General features: G+C 38.8%; 1 protein-coding gene across 1 annotated transcript in view; it reads left to right on the top strand.

Moving 5' to 3' along the window:
- Positions 1-16556, top strand: part of Mipol1 (mirror-image polydactyly 1) — a 247392-nt gene that overhangs the window by 230569 nt on the left and 267 nt on the right. The window lies entirely within an intron of this gene.

Genomic DNA, 16556 nt, shown 5'->3' with positions numbered 1-16556 from the left:
ACTGCAGAGAAAATACGACTTAGTGACCAAAAAGATGTGCAGGGTAAAGAAATCAGGGTTTTAAGATTCTCTCCCTAAAGGATAGGAAGAACACCGTGCCATTAATAGAATGTCTTTAGTTCAGTGCGAAGATCTAATTTCATTTTCTTTCTGTGTAACCCTAACTTATAAACTTATGAGAAAAAATATTAAGTTTGAGAACAGTACTGCCAGGTGGCAGATATAAAATTCATCAAAATTGGCTTCCAGATACTGAACAGCCAAAGAAGGGAAAGGCTTCAACAGATTCTTCTCAGGGAATAATGGAAATACCCATGAGAGTTTGTCTGGAATGATAGCAATTTAGATTATATAACCCCACTTCCCACATAATTACACTCTCCATGGAGTTTAGTGCAGAAGTCAGAATGTCCAAACTTATTCTGAATCATAAAGCTTATGCTTTAGAGCTGCATCTCAAGCCATTCAAAGACAGGCCAGATGTCAAGGCTGGCACGTGAGGTGTCATTCTTCAAAAGGCAATATGTAACTCCTCTGCTGGGCAAACAGCACATCAGCCCCTAGCTGATGTCATTCACATTGGGAGCAATTGTCGGAGCCAGGCTGCAGTGTGAATATTTAAAAGTTTAGAAATAGACAGCTAATAGCAGGAAATTTACTAATTATTCTGTCTCAGAGGAATAGGGAACAAGTGGGCTGTTAGCAGAGATTTATAGCCACTGTTCATTGATTCTGTCTAGGTGACTCACTCAAGACATTTCTTTATCATTTAGGAAACAAAACGCATACCTGGAGAGGCAGACATTCTGTATTGGCTAAGCCTGAACTAACCTAAGAAAAAATAAAAATAAGTTACAGTGTTTGTGTGTTATACATTATAAAGTATTAGAAAATGTCTAAGCATTTCTATCAGGATGCAAGTTGTAAGCATCCTTTTTGTACCTAGTTTAAAATTATTCTTGTTGACACATATTGGAACACTGGACTTAACTCCCTAGGTCCAAATGAGAAGCAGAGGGAGGGAGATTGTGAGCAAGTAAGGCAGGATCAGAGGGAACCTTCATCCGACGATGGATGGAGATAGAGACGGAGACCCACATTGGAGCACTGGACTGAGCCCCCAAGGTCCAAATGAGGAGCAGAAGGAAGGAGAACATGAAAAAGGAAGTCAGGACCGCGAAGGGTGCGTTCACCCACTGATACAAGGGAACTGATTGAATGAGAGCTCACCAAGGCCAGCTGGACTGGGACTGAACGAGCATGTGATCAAACCAGATTCTCTGAATGTGGCTGACGTGGGGGCTGACTGAGAAGCCATTGACAATGGCACTGGGTCTTGTTTCGTCTGCATGGACTGGCTTTTTGGGATCCTAGCCTGTCTGGATGCTCACCTTCCTGGACCTGGAGGGAGGGGGGAGGAACTTGGATTTCCCACAGGGCAGGAAACCCTGACTGCTCTTGGGAATGGTGAGGGAGGAGGAGAGGGAGTGGGGGGAGTGGGAGGGTATTGGGAGGAGGGGAGGAAGTAGAAATTCTTTAAATAAATAAATAAGGAAAAAATAAATAAAATAAAATTATTCTTGTTAACATAAATGAATATTTTTTTTACCGGGTGTGGTAGTGTACACTCTGAATTCAAGGCTAGGCTGAATAGCGAGACCCTGTCTCAAAAAACCAAAAGAATAATAACAATAGTTTGCAATGCTTTTATGAAGTGTTCTTCCTCCAGAGGCTGGAGAGATGGCTCAACGGTTAAGAATGTAAACTGTTAATGTGGAGGGCTTGAGTTTGGATGTTACCACCTTGTCAGAGAACTCACCGCCACATCTAACTCGAAGTCTGGGTCCAAGGGAATCCTTTGCCTCTGGTCTCCAGAGGCACTGCATTTACATGCACATAATTAAGAATAATTTTTAAACATGCCCTCTTACATTTTGTAAATTACAGTGATTATACATATACGAGGCTTTATTATACTTTTTGCCAATATGGAGGAAGTTTCTAGAATATAAAATCCATATATATTGTTACTGGCACCAGTGATCTAAGTCCCAAAGAAGTCAAAAGGAAAAAGAAACATCTATTTGAATAAATCTCCCACTGGCTGAATGTGACCATTAGTAATTTCACAGTTAAGTTCCTCATTCTCCCAAAGTTTAGTAAATAGTGTCTTAGCTTGAAAGAGTTAATGCGTCCTGATTTCACTAACTGCCAAAGAATAAAAGTACTGAGAGTAAAGCTCATTAATCCTTAATACCAATGCTTTAATGCATAAAAGAAAGATGTATGTGATTTAATTTCAAGTCACCTATGGTGCTCAAAAAGTATTAGCAGTAAAGTGAATGGATATTAAAGAATGGAAATTACATTTACAAGTGGCATATAAAAATCAGAAATCGGGAGGAAAATGAAATTAGAAAACTCAGAAATGCTGGTGTTTATATGCTGCCACAATTCCTTCTTTATAAAGCACACACGTGTGCACACACACATAAAATATGTAGTGTGTGCTTGGAATACCCACTATTTTGAGATAAATGAAACTGTAAAGTTGATCTATTTTCAGCACACACAGTATAGACCTTTGTGGCATTTTCTTTTATGTGGATGATAGCAGTTATAGTGAAAATGTATATGCTGTATTAAGTATCCACCTTAGCATTTCAGAACAGTCTGTTATAGTTATTCTGCTTAACTAAATTTCAATGTTTTAGAAAAATGGATTCCTCTATATAAAAAGTTTAGGACTTAACTGATTATTTCAGTTCAGTGACATGGGCTTATAAACTTCCAGAAAGGATCAGTGTCTGTAAATATTTCAGACTATAATGAATAAGCTTTTTCTTCATTCTGTTTACTGTATACTTCTCTTGAAGGGTCAGTTCTGCATGGAATGAAATAATCAGCATTTTTAACTAAAATGTTTGAATATAATGAAGCCATGTTTTTTTTAAATAAAACACTGGTAACCAACAAATAGTCCATTTCAGATAAAAAAAAAAAAGCATTTCAGCTAGAGAAACATCTCAGTGGGTAAAGGGCTTGCCACACAAGAGTGTGAGGATCAGAGTTCAGATCCCAGTGCCCACAGAAATGGCAAAGTGACTGACTAGTTAGACTACCAGACTCTGGGAGCTCTGTGTTCCAGAGAGAGACCTTGGCTCAACATATAGAGAGATTGAGTAAGCCTTTGCTAGATAGCACCCTCTATCCTCCACATGTATGTGCACATGCATGCCCACACACAGGCAAACACACACAGAGAGAGAGAGAGAGAGAGAGAGAGAGAGAGAGAGAGAGAGAGAGAGACTTATACGCCTGCACATGTATTTTAAAAAGAATTAAAGGTTTTCTTTTTGTTGTCAGTTGTAACTTACACAGATGTTCATGTGGGTTAACTCAGAAGCTGGGATGCAGGGACAAAACACAAAAGCTAGGATAAGGAAAGAGAAAGGGGAACACATCAATATCCCCCTTTAAAAAGCAACAGTGGCATATCTTGTTTCAGTTGTTAGTAATGTAAAAAATTTTAGTGATTAGTTTAAATGATTGCTGGTTTGCTTCTCCTACTGTCTTATGCTTGCCTGTTTTTTTTTTTTAACTCCAATCTCTTAAAAGAATGCTTATTCCTCATTCTCTTCCTTATCTATCTTCTCTCTCTATCTCTGAATAAATCTGGAATTAAACAGGGATGGTTTGTAGCATCTGTACATCATTGTTTTAGCATTAGCTACCTTATTCCTGACACCAAAAGACCTTGGTTTAGCTCTTGGGGTACAGCGTCACCAAACTGCCTTCCTGCCAACCTGTGTTCTTTTGAATGACTGTTCTGCCACTTGATGGCATTCTTCAGAGGCTTTGACTGCTTAAAATATTTACGGCATGTCTTCGCTTTGAGTAGTTGACTTTGTTCTTTGTTTGTTGTTTGCTGCTCGTACAGAACCAAACCTTATAGACAAAACTGTCCTTGAACCTGAAATCCTCCTGCCTCAGCCTTCCAGTGACTAAGATTCTAAGATTAGGAGCAGGGTATGGTAACATGCCTGTCTAATGGTTTACTTTCTTTTACTTTAAAGCCAGCTTAAGGGCTCATTATCAAAATTATAATTTGTGACATTAGAAATTAGAAAGTAAATAAAATCATCCCTTAGTCCCACCATGTGTGTAAACATAATAATTATTCATAAATAATACCCTAATGAGTTTTGAAAGCGTATTCTGCTAAATAAGTATGAAACGAACAGAGTACACCTTTAATAGGTGGTTAAGCAGGTCTCAACTTTCTGTGGCTGAGAATTGCTTTATGATCTAACTTTGCAGACAATTTTGAATTGTGACAATGTTTCATATGACACAAATGTGCAGTAAACACACTGTAGAACCAATGTAGAATCAGAAGTAAGAAGGACCAATTAGGAAATAGCTCAGAGCTAAGAAGTTTGCCTCAGCAGGTAATCTTTTGTGGTATTTGATTTTGAATAAGAGTGTTATTGTATTCCTTTCATTGGTGTTTTACAGTGACTATATCTTGAAAGTTGAAAAACCGGGTAAAATAATTCTTAAAATTAAGTTTAAGACTAAAATTGATGTTGTATACTGTGAACCACACTAGTCTCCCTTAATAAGGGCTGACTTTCAAATACCACAGCTACCAAATGTTATCACAGCCCACAAATTGCTGCTCCTGGCACAAGCTATAGAACATGTCTGTGAAGCCAGCACCTGCTTCTGGGCTCTCCACACTAGCGTGCCTAGTATGATTGTAGACCCAGCTAGTCGCTCGCTCGTCTGCTCACTGAAGACTCCTGTGCGTGGACCATCCTAATTGACACATTGTGCGTGTGCCAATCCTAGTTGCCATATGCTGGACCTTACCAGTCCAGCCACAGCATGGGAATTATCTATGAGCTAGTTGGTAAGGAGAAAAACAGAACCTAACGTAGTCATTTTCTAGGTATCTCAAAATGTCTTTGTAACAAGATTCAAATACGATTGCACAATTCTTGGAGAACATATCTAATGAATAATAACACACCCTGCATCCTTTAGGGTCATCTCTGACAGGCTTTCCTTTATCCTTGGCTCTTCCATGTTCAACATTTTTCTTCATAATTAAGCTAAAAACATGATATGTTCAAGGTGCCCAAAGATAGTTCTTGCTAAGAAAATGGTCTTCGTTAATCAAGAAAGTCTGATAAGGACAAGCATCGAGTCTTAAGCGAGAGGTCAATATTGGAGTGAAATAACGCATGGCCACGGGCTGTGGCAGCTGCTCCCATCAGAAAGAATGATGTGCTCCATACCAACTGCATATAGACTGGCTATGGCTCACTTCAACATGTGACAGCTTACGATTTCTGAACACGGTCCGGAGAAGCCTCCCTGACTCCAGCAGCACTGTCTTGATACCTGGGCTCACCAGATGAGTAAGTCTGGGGTCATTTAAACCCCAGACTTATAGAAGAACTATTCCTAGATCTGGGAGGTGGCTCAGTGGGTAAAGTACTTGCTATACAAGCATCAAGGACCTAAGTTCTGATTTCTGGCACTTACTTAAAAAGCCAGGCATGAGAGGGTAAGTAGGAGCAGCCCCCATCCCTAACCAGATGCTGTCTCGAATTGATAACTGCTCACAAGGAAAAATTAGCTTTCTCCAATGGAGTCTGACTTGATATGTGAACTACACTTAAGGGCCGGCTACATGCCCAGTAATAGATGACCAAAACAAAATGAATTCAGTGGCGTTTAGGTTTTTTCTTTCTTTTTTGTGGGGGCGTCGTTAAAATTTTATCTGAGCTTTTTTTTTTTTTCCAACAGTGCAGGTCTTTTGATTATATACCATGTTTCTAGTTTTGTGTTTTTATGGGATTTCTACATGTAAAAGTGTATATGTCTCTATGTTTCTTGTCCTTTTTCTTTGACTCTGTTTTTCTATTTTTTTGTTTTGTTTGGTCTTATCATAGTTTGTTTGTTTTTATCTTATTGTATTTTATTTTCACTATTATCTTTTAGATGCCTGTTTTTTATTTTTTTTGTAGATGAGAGAAAGAAGGGGTGTAGATTCGCGTGGGTGGGGAGTTGCGGAGAATCTTGGAGGAGTTGAGGGAGGGAAAACCATAGAATATGTAATGAAAAATCTATTTTCGATATTTTTTAAAAAATAATTTATAGGAAAAACTATTTTAAAAGTTATCATCACATTTATATCTTTAAAAACAACTCAGTAACCCTCTTTTTGTTTTCCAGTTTATGATATATTTGAAAATGGTAAGGGCTTGGAATAAATGCGCGAACAAACCAACCAGAAAAGAGAAGAAAAAAACTCAACCACTGGAATAATGGGCAATAAGTGATGTATATCCAAATGCCCAGAGTATAATATTATGGAGCGCCAGATTTTTCAGTCATTTCTATTTCAGTTATGAAATGAAGCATTGTTGCATTAATAACACAAAAAAATGATTTCATCAATGGGGAGTCTTCGGAGGAAAAAAGCCAGTCATATTTGTGCTTGCCTATCATCTCAGTGTTGGGTGGGTAGTGGAAGGTGGGATCCTGGGGGCTTGCTGGCCCATCAGTCTAGCTGATAATGGTGAGTTCCAGCTTCAGTGATTCCCTATCTCAAACAATAAAGTGAAGAAGCGATCAAGGAACACATCCTAACAGCAACCCCTGTCCTCACAGGCACTTACACAGGGGAGCACACAGGCATCTATCACAGCACGGAGTCAAGGGAGAGAAGGAAGAGTGGGTGCTTGCCTAAAGCTGACCAGTCGTCTAGCTAGATCACGGTGCTGCATGGGGGATTTTAGGCAAGGCTCGCAGACATACCACCTACTCACCCACCTCAAGTGAACATAACTAAAAGTAGTTTTTGTTCCAAGACAGTGACTTCAAGGTTATTATATGGCAGTAAATGACATACAAAAGTAATCACTGTAGCTGAACATCACCATGAGTGTGCCTATAATCCCAGTAGCCAAGAAGAGTCTGAGGCTATACTGGGTCTCATCATGAGTTCAACTTATAAAGTGTCCCACTCCAGGAAACATATATATTCATGCACAAAAATTGTATGTGTCCAGAATAGAGGCTTGGCTTTGTTCATAAAATAGGCTGGAGTATTAATGGGTAAATGCTTTACCTATAAGCGCCATTTAAGCCAGTTATGGAAATGACTGTGTTAAATAGGAATAAATGTGCAGTTCTAGGAAGACAGAAGTTGCAGTTTCTTTTTGTAGTGTTTGAACTGTATGATTATATATGGCTGAGTATTTTTAAAACATGAGACATGCTAGTGAGCATGCAGAGAAGACTCAATGATGTGATCCATCTATCCACTTTAATAAAGCCATTTGAAGACAGCTTTTAGACTAAAAAAAGTGAACCATGGCAAAGAACAGAATTCTCCAATATTTTGGCAATACTTTATATAGGAAATCAATCACTGATTTGATACAGGTAGGGAAGTTGTATGGAGGCAGCATTTCTCCCAATTTCATGACCACGCCATTAGTATTCAACTCCATAAATTTTACTACTTTTTGTCTTCTTGTTTCTTCCTCGTTCTCTTTGATTTTCAACCCACTTTTGCATATACCTCCACTTTCTGCCTTTTCACTTCCAAATTTCCTCTGTCCTCTCTGTAACATGAAGGGGCCTGTTTGTTTGGGGGGTTTTCTGTCCTGCTTGACCCCCTAGCTGTTTAGTCCTAGAGAAAATCACACACAGCATAAGTTATAAAGCTGATTGGCCCATTAGGTCAGGCTTCTTACTGGCTAACTCTCACATCTTGATTAACCCATTTTTCTGATCTATGATAGCCATGTGGCTCAGTACCTTTTTCAGTGGGGCAGCTCACATCCTGCTGCTTCAGTGATCTGGGCAGGAGTGGGAGGGATCAACTTCCTCCTCCCCAGAATTCTCCTGCTCTCCTTGCATCATTTCCACTTCCTCTCTGGTTTTCCCGCCTAACCTCCTGCCTGGCCAATCAGTGTTTATTTAAAACATGATTGACAGAATATAGACAATTCTCCCACACCACCTCTCAAATGTGAATACTCTGATGTATCATTTGATATCCCGTTAGTATGTGTCCTTTTGTGAGCATATGTATATATTCTTTCTATGACCATGTCTTCATAAATATGTACATGTGTACAATTTATATGAGTCTGTGTTATCCAAAGTCATGTGTTCCAGTTAGGCTCAAGCTGGTCAAGAACTCCTTTATTTTGGGTGTTCTTCTGCATGGGGAGAGTGGATGATCCCTGACAGTTACCTTCTTCCGTTTAGTTCTTTACTAACTACCACTTCTTTCTCCCTCTGATTGTGGTTCTTTTCTGTGTGCATCTAGAAACTTCATCCTTGTTACTTCTTTGTGTGTGTCAACAACTTCTGCACTGAATACATTGGACTCACACTCCGCCTGAAACTTGACCTGTCTGAGGATGTTTCTTTTTTTGCATTTCTGTATGGTTTCTTGAGATAGAGTCTCACTGTGGCACAGGCTGACCTTGAGTTTATGACAGACCCCTTGCCTTAGGATCCTGAATGCTGGCATCATGGGTGAAAGCCCCAAACATATCACTTTACCAGCTAGCCACTAACAGTAATCTTTCTCCATACCCCCATCTAGGAATAGGGGCTGGAGAGGTAGCTTGGTCCATAAAGGACTTGCTATGCAAGCATGAGAACCTGAATTTGAGAACACAAATTCATATCAAAAGTTGAACCTAGTGCTGGTCAGGCAAAGAAAGACAGGAAGACCTCTGTGGCCAACAAACCCAGAATAATTGGCAAGCCCCAGATCCTAGTGACAGATACTGTCTTTAAAAAAGGATGACTCCTAAGAAGTAATGGCTGAGATGAACATTGCTTCCTCATGCATACACACACACACACACACACACACACACACACACACACACACCCTATGCACACCCCTAAGTAAGCATGCGCTTACACATGCTTGTACACAACTGCTTGCAAGCGTGCATGCATGCACGCACACACGCACGCACACACACAATTATTTTGCTTTCCTATTACTACTTTTATCTTTTTTATTTCCATTTTTAAAAAAACAGAAAAATTTTTCTCTTTGGGTTGCCAACATCTTCCTCTCTCATTATCAAACCCTCTCTTTTCCTTGGTGATTTCTACAGAGGCCCTAATCAATACTGACCACTTGATGCGGATTTTAGGTACTTTATTTAATGTTGAATAAATACTTCAACTTCTGTGTGTATGCTGAGAATCTTTGTACGTAAATAATATGCCTGATTCTGTGCCTATTCTAGATGCTGTCATCACTCAGGTATCTTCCACGTCTAAAAGATCCTGAGAGCAACATTGTTTCTCTGACAGTTACCATGGCCTATTCCAACTACTCTTACCTTTTAGCCTCAACACAAATTAAGACACCAGTTACTTGCCCCGTCGGTTTTCATGTAGACTAACAGGACTTCATAGACATGCTTTCTTTAGACAATATGGATTCTAGATTGAGTCATTTTCTTTCCAAGACACTTCAATCCCCTTATACTCATGTCTTTCTAAGCCTACTTGCCGTATAAGTCATAATCTGAATTATTCCCATAATTTCCCCTTCACATTTCAACTCTCAATGTGCAGTGCTGATGGGGAAATAAAGTTATGCTAGTATAACAGCCAGTATCTTCTACAAAACTCTAGTCTCTAACCACATAAAGATGGGTTGTCATCACAGTCCTGTTACATTGGCATAGTTATCACCCCCACTTATTCTATTAAGCCCTCATTGTTCATTTCCAGAATTTTCTTTCTGTTTTCATCAGTAATCAGCGTCTTCTACTCCATGGGGAAAACTGAATCTAGCTGCCATTATTTCTGACAATTATCTTCCTCCACACCTACAAAATTGTCCACAGCTGTTTCTGCCTCTACTCTTTCCTGTTAGTCTCCAAGGAAAACTTGTCTAGTCATTTTTTCCATAGATTATCCTACATATCCTGCGGTGACACCACCCTCTGATATCTTATTTTCAAAAGTTTTGTCTTTCTTTCTTAAATTTTTTTAATCTTTCCATGATCTCCTTTTCTATGATCCATTGATATATTCACGTCTTCTATTTAAGTCATCCCCTAGCGGCTACAGCCTTCTTCCCTTGCTGGGTGAGCTTTCATGTAACAACCTGTCTTTGCTTTTCAGTTTTTTAATATTCTGGTTATGCTTCATCCTGCTTGGACAACCATTAAAAACTGTACCAAAATGGTTGACATTCCCTCTGTCAAATAAATAGTCACCTTTCACTTCAATCCCATTTGTATGTGTGTGTTTGTGTGTTGTTTGTTTGTATTATTGTTTTGAGACAGGGATTTGCTATGTAGCCTCGACTGGTCTGAAACTTTCTATGTAGATCAGGCTTACCTCGAACTCATAGATATTCACCCGCCTCTGCCTCCCAAGTGCTGAGACTAAAGGCATGCGCCACTACCATGCTGGGCTATTTCATCTTTCTTTAACTCATCACCTTGCCCCATTAATTACTCCCTGCTTGAAGTCCTCACACTGTTCTCTGGCAGCAAGTCTTCTTTGGTCCACTTTTTACTTCTCTGACTTCTTCCACAAATTCTTTTCAAATGTTTTATTTTATATGCTGCCTTCATCTTGGTTTATCCCCTTTCAACCCCTGTTTTCCATATTTCTTCCTCTATTTCAGTGGTTCTCAACCTTTCTAATGTTGTGACTCTTTAATACAGCTCTTCATGTTGTGGTGACCCCTAACTACAAGATTATTTTGTTACTACTTTAAAACTGTAATTTTTCCATTGTTATGAACCGTAATGTAAATATCTGATATGCAGAATATCTGATATGCAGAATATCTGATATGCAACCCCTGTGAAAAGGTCACTCGACCCCAAAAAGGGCAAGAGAATCACTGCTCTAGACTTTTTCATTCATTCCTGAGACTTGGGCTGCAAACTAGAATAGAACCTACCCATGTCTTGCCTGGTAAATATCATACCCTTCTGTCCTCTACTTCTAAGTCCATCATCCTGAGAAAACATGGCTCTGGTAGTAGTTATTATACACCCAATTTTTCCTATCTCTGTGCCTTCATATATTATTTCCTATCTCTGTGCCTTCATATATTATTTCCTCTGCCCGGAATGCCTATCAGTGCTAGCTAATGTGTCAACTTGTCATAAAGTAATCTGTAAGGAGGGAATCTCAATTGAAAAAAATGCCTCCAATAAGATCGGGCTATAAAGCATTTTCTTAATTAGTGATTGATGGGGTAAGTCACTTGGCTTTGTGGAAGGTCCAAGGCCCTCCCAACAATCTAGACTGAGCAAGGTATGCATTCAAAGAGAATAGGATCCAAAAAACCATTACTTACAGTAGAGATAAATCCCAGTGCCACTGCCAGTGGCCCATCACTCTGCCCCAGCCATACAACTGTCAACCACATTTAGAGGGATTAGTTTGGTCCTATGCTTGTTCCTTTCCAGTCCAGCTGGAGTTAGTGAGCTCCCATTAGCTCAGGTAGACTGTTTCAGTTAATGAACCCTATGTGGTCTTAACTTCTTTGTTCATTTTCTCATTCCTTCTACTCTTCAACTAGACCTTGGGAGCTCAGACCAGTGCTCTGATGTGGGTCTCTGCCTCTGTTTCCATCTGTTGTTGCTGGACAAAGGTTCTTTGGTGATATTTAAGATCATCATCAGTCTGACTACAGGGAAAAGCCAGTTCAGGCACCCTCTCCTCTATTGCTTAGGGTCTTAGCTAGGTTCATCCTTGTGGATTCCTGGAACATTTTCTAGAGCCAGGTTTCTTGGTAACCCCACAATATCTCCATCAGCCAAGATATCTCTTTCCTTGCTCTCATATCTGTCCTTGCTCCATCTTGACTATCCCATTCCCTCAAGTTCTCCTCAACGCCCCCTTCTTCCTTCCTCTTCCCCTTCAACCCTCCCTTTTTCACCTGCCCCATGCTCCCAATTTTGTCAGGAGATCTTGTCTGTTTCCAATTTCCAGGTGGGTCTATATATGTTTTTCTTTGGGTTCATCTTATTATTTAGTTTCTCTAGGACCATGAACTATAGGCTCAATGTCCTTTGTTTATAGCTAGTATCCGCTTATGAGTGAGTACATACCATATTCACTTTTTGGGGTTTGAAGTTTAGTGGTATTCAGATTGTAGAACTCATTAATATTCTTTGGGATAAGGAACTATCTTATCTATAGGCGAAGATAATCTTTGGCCAGTCCCTATATCTTCTATGAATCAATAAGCTCCAGGTTCAGTGAGGGACCCTGTCTCAAAAAATAAGGTCAAAAAAATGGAGGAAGGCACTCAATGTCAACCTCATGCCTCCACACACATGCATGTGCACACACACACACACACACACACAGAGAGAGAGAGAGAGAGAGAGAGAGAGAGAGAGAGAGAGAGAGAGAGAGAGAGAGCAAAAGTGGTTAAGTTAGATCATCATTTAAAAGTCTAATATAAGAAAATAGTCATAATAGTAAAAGAAATTTCGTAATATCCTGTGGGTCAGGGAGTTTGCTGTGAAATTGTGTCTCCTAGGAATGTCAGAAGCCACTCAAATTATAGCTCTGTGAGTTGTTGGGATTATAGGCTGGTGCCAGCTGGCTTAGCTTGGGTTCCACTTTAGAACATAATTTCCAAATAATTAATGAGACTATGAGAATTCTTAACTGTATCTGGTCTAGCAGAATGAGTTCAAGGCCAACCTGAGCAACTAGTGAGACACCATCTCAATATAAAAAATAAAAGGATCTGGGATGTATCTCACTTGCAGAGTATTTGCCTAAAGATCTGGGTGTATACCACTTGCAGAGCGTGTGCCTTGCTTTTAAAAGGCCCTGGATTCAATCCCTACTACTGAATGGGGGAAAAGTGGCTCCTATATGCAAGATATTTTTCAGGTTCAAGTCAGTTAATTTTGAGGAATTTGTTTTATCATTCTTTGCTGTTCCACTGCAATAAATTATCCAGTTAATAATAATAATATTTTCCATAGCAATTGAGACAGAATACAAAAAGGCCTTGGTAATTTTTTCAAGCACAATACGTTGGAAAGATGAGAGACTTTGGTAGTCAGGCCCAGCATTACGTCCCAGCTCTAGAATCTACTAGCTGCATAGCACTGATCCAGTTCCCCTCAGTAGCCTTTGTTTCTGCCATCTGATTATATCTTCTCTGTAGACTTATAATGGACATTAAATACATGAATAATGACTTCTCAAGAATTTTTGGCACATAGACACTACTCACTTACAATTACTTACATACAAAATATATCAAAGGATTCATTCATAATAAAGCATTGGAGTAAAGAACATAAAGTGGTAAATAACTTATAGATTATAATTTTATTGAAAAGTTAACTTCATTTTAGTGAACGTGTAATTATATAACTAGAAGGAAAAGATGGAATTTATAGTTGGAAAAATAGGATTTCTACCAAATTAGTTTTCAAGATGTATAGAAATTCCATTTAAACAAATGATAGATTTCAACCATGTATTATTTACAAAGTTAATTAGCATAAATTTGCTTCTTGGCAAAGTGTTCTTGCTAAAACAAGTTAAATGTGTGTCAGCAAATTGTTTTCTAATTTGACTTATGAGAGGGCTGTAATGACCTTACTAAGAAAGATTATCCTTTACCATGTGATCTGAAACTTATAGGATTCTAGTAATCTAAACATTAATGAAAATATCTCTAAGCTAGAAACAATGGAAGACGGCCCAGATTTATTACCTCTTGACTCACAGCTAATATGAGAGTTTTTATCAGTCCTTTAGATACTTAATATTCCAATCTGAAAATTCCTAGTCCTTACTATAGCCCTTTCCTATTCCATGAAGCCCTCATGAATTTACTATTGATTAATACTAAACAGTTGAGGCCTATTTTAGTGTGCTGCATGATATTTTTGAAAATAATATGGTAAAGACGAGCCTGTAAGATACTCAGCATACATGGCTACCTTCCTGCTGGTACAGCCTCTGATTGGCAGGTGTATTTCATTCCCTACAGAAAGAAATAGGTGCTTCATTGTGTCTTAGAAGTCAGTGCATTCCTACAAAACAAAATAACTGGCATTTTTCTCATTTCTGAGGTCAAACTTTCATAAACCTTTCAACCTGGATAAGCTGAGAATGTGGTGACTGTGCTAATTGTTGAAATATGGTAGAAACATTGCAAAACATGGTATTAAGTATTTTCTCCTAACCTCTTACCTTAGCAAGATATCCAATGTATAGATAGGAAAGAAATATAAGACAAGTTATCTATAAGAAAAAGCCAAAAAGAAGTGCAGCATAGATTTATGTGAGCAATCTGGTATCCTACTGAGTCTGGTTTTATAGTAATAGTAATAACAGTACATGATAGAACTTACTTTCATTTTTATAAGGAACTTTTCTTACTACTTAGTATTATGAATGATATGGGGCAGGGATGTATTTCATTAACTGAAAACTATATTTTATGTTAATAATGTCTTGAAATATTATTAATGGTTTGCTAAGATTTCTCCTGGAAATAGTGTATTATGAGTTGGTTCAAGGCCTTAGGTTTCAGTTCATTGATATAGCACTGCCTAGCTTGCACAAGAGCCTCGATTTGACCCTAACATGGCCCCCAAAATAGGTTAATTTAAGATATAACACTAAACTTCTAGTATTTTTAATTTTTGCTAGAATTGATATGCCCCCTTGTAATGAGGAGGCGTGGGGCCCCTTGTTTGTTCTTGCCACTGCACTAGCTTACCCCCAAAATAATCACACAGAAATTGTATTAATTAAATTACTGCCTGGCCCATTAGCTCTAGCCTCTTATTGGCTAAATCTCACATCTTGATTAACCCATTTTTATTAAATCTGTGTATCACCATGTAACTGTGGCTTACCAGCAAGATTCTAACCTAAGTCCATCTCAGGCCAGAGGTTCATGGCGTCTGCCACACTGCCTCCTTCTTCCCAGCATCCTGTTCTGTCTATTCCGCCTACTTAATTGCAGTCCTATCAAAGGCCAAGGCAGTTTCTTTATTCAACCAATGAAAGCAACACAAATACAGAAGGACCTCCTACACCACTCCCTTCCACAATTCAAGTTAATAAAACTTTGCATTAAAAGGCTTATGCACTCCCATCAGCCTTAATCTTCATAGTTTATCAGGTAGGTACACGTCACCAACTGGCAGTGTCCACTAAGACAGGCTAATCTGTGAATACAAAGGATGTTTCCTATGAATTTTCTACTTTAGGCATTTGTACCCCTAGATGGTTTTTAGTGGCTCTACATTATCCACATTTAATTTATACAGCTGAAAAAAATATAATAAAAAACTTAGGTTAGCTTTGCACTTCATTCTGAAACCTTTGCTTCATTTCTAAAAAGCAAGACTTCCAAGGTTCTGGGTGTTTGTTTCATTGCCCTCATCACTGATTGCAGGATTCTTGCTGTGTGCAGTCATTCAATAAATGGACTCTGCTTTCCAATGCTGTGTGCAGTTGATTTGCTCATCCCTTACTGTGCTCTCAGATAGCCTTTGGTGCCTTGCTCTGTGCTTTGTTTATTTGTGAAGAGTCATATAAATGAGGCACACTGGAGCAGGAAAACTGTGGCTCACTGGTCTTTGTGGAGGGAGCACAAGACCATTGGCTGTCATTTACATAGAAGGGTTTCTATATATAACATCAAGAGAGAGGTTTGGTTGAGTTTTTGTGCTTCTAGTAAAGAAAATAAAAGAAAAAAGTGAACTACTGTTCTGACTCCATTATCTTTTGTTAAGCGAAGCAAGCAGGTCCACATGAATATGCTTTTTCTCCATACAGGAGCCAAAAGGCACTACAGAATAGACATCTGAATATTAGGTGGTTGTTAGTTTCATTAGAAGGCTTTTAATCAACTAAGAAGATCACTTTTCTCTGACTAAAAGGCATGTATATAAGTAACTTCTAGCCTGTACTACTTGGAATAGGAACTTTTGAAATATATATGGCACTGGAAGTCTGATTGTATCCGCGTCAAATCGCATGTGTGTTTTAGTCCCATGCTACTAGAACATTAAATTTTTCATGTCTTTATTTTAATCAGATGACTGTGAAGAGAAAGGGATCTGGTTGCCAGAGTTGTGCTGTATACCAACTGACACACCATTTATTTAGCTAAAGAACTCATCTCAGCCGGTTTAGACATCTGTATTGGAAGATGTGTTCTCCTACGGATAGCTGCTTGGTGCTGCTCTTTGCTTGACAGGCCATCTTTGTGTAGTAGATAATTCATTCACAACTTTTATGCAAGTAGTTAGTGTATTCAGATGAGTGTTCCTTATCTTTTGTGTAACATCTGACAGACATAACCCAGGATCTGCGTTAAAATTCATGCTGTACTGTGTTTAACCTCAAATTCTTAGCACTCTGTGTGCCTCTCACAGCAATGCTTGTTTCTTAACATGACTACCAGGACGACTTGGTCACAAGCACATACTATTCTTTGCAGCCAGAATATGCTCGATAATAATTACACT

The sequence above is a fragment of the Myodes glareolus genome, chromosome 11 (assembly GCF_982192425.1).
Source record: "Myodes glareolus chromosome 11, mMyoGla1.1, whole genome shotgun sequence".
Taxonomy (NCBI): domain Eukaryota; kingdom Metazoa; phylum Chordata; class Mammalia; order Rodentia; family Cricetidae; genus Myodes; species Myodes glareolus.
This window is presented reverse-complemented; position numbering and strand designations above follow the sequence as displayed.